The following is a 1,096-nucleotide window of genomic DNA, read 5'->3' on the forward strand; positions in this document are numbered from 1 at the left end:
ACACGGGATCGAAACAGGGACCTTTAAAACGCTCTCCCAACTGAGCTATTTCGGCTTCACAGCAAATTAAATATTCTGTCATTCTTTCGGAGGATTTTCTAACCCTGGGAGGAATTGCCCCTCTCGTTCATTCCTCACTTCGGGCAATGTGACCCGACCAGGTCTCGGAGCTCAGGTTGTGTTAATGTAAAGCTGGAGTGTTGATAAAGATACAAAGCTGACACAGCACGGGGGACCTCACCGTGTTGTACACAGCGTGAAATGCACTGAAATGTTCAAATAAAGTTACAGAGCAGAACACATGTGTAAAATTCCTTGTTCTTTTCTCCGCACTGATGGGTTGTGAAGGGAGAGACGGCCGAAGTCTCACTGAGCCGCTCTGATCACGATACAAGGTGAAATTATATCAAATTCAATCTTCAGCAGCGACATGCTGTGGAGAGAGATCAGAGTCCCGAATCAAGAGTAATGTTCGGATACTAATGTTGAATCTCATTTATATCAAACTCTCCTTGAATTCTCTGCTGGGGGATTCAGAGCTGGGGATCGCCTGTGAAATCAGCTGAAAACATTGAAATGACAACCTCAGTCCCTCCGACAATGAAGGTTACATTTTTTAATTTGCACAAGTAAACAGAGTCTGGACAGTTGCTATCTTGCTCTCTGTGACCTGAGGTTTTATCTCGGTAATCTCTGGCTTTAGTATATGTTGTAATCAATCGTTCAGCCAGTCTCTGTGGCGCAATTGGACAGCGCGTTCGGCTGTTAACCGAAAGGTTGGTGGTTCGAGCCCACTCAAGGACGGTGTGTTAACTTTTTCCAGGTTTTCAAAATGTGTATTTTGGCTGCAAGATCGTGGGTTAAACTGTAGCACTGGGTACAATGTCGGTGAGTATGAGATCATCCACTGGGATCCGAGAAAGCCATTCTGTAACATTTTCTTAATGGTGACAGACTAATAGGAACATGAGGAGGCCATTCAGCCCCTCAGCCCTGTTCCTTCATTCAATTAGATCCTGGGTAATCTGTATCTCAGCTGCATTGGCCCGCCTTGGTTCCATATCCAGTTTCACCAGTTTGGAATGGTCTCATTTTT

At 45.0% G+C, this 1,096-nt stretch overlaps 1 non-coding gene across 1 annotated transcript; it reads left to right on the forward strand.

Moving 5' to 3' along the window:
• The first annotated feature begins 730 nt into the window (after nucleotides 1–730).
• Nucleotides 731–804, forward strand: trnan-guu (transfer RNA asparagine (anticodon GUU)). Its single transcript has one exon. It is a non-coding gene; the product is annotated as a tRNA-Asn (tRNA).
• The last annotated feature ends 292 nt before the right edge of the window (nucleotides 805–1,096 follow it).

The sequence above is a fragment of the Somniosus microcephalus genome, unplaced genomic scaffold (assembly GCF_052327205.1).
Source record: "Somniosus microcephalus isolate GS21.2 unplaced genomic scaffold, FLI_Smic_1.0 unresolved_chr4, whole genome shotgun sequence".
NCBI lineage: Eukaryota > Metazoa > Chordata > Chondrichthyes > Squaliformes > Somniosidae > Somniosus > Somniosus microcephalus.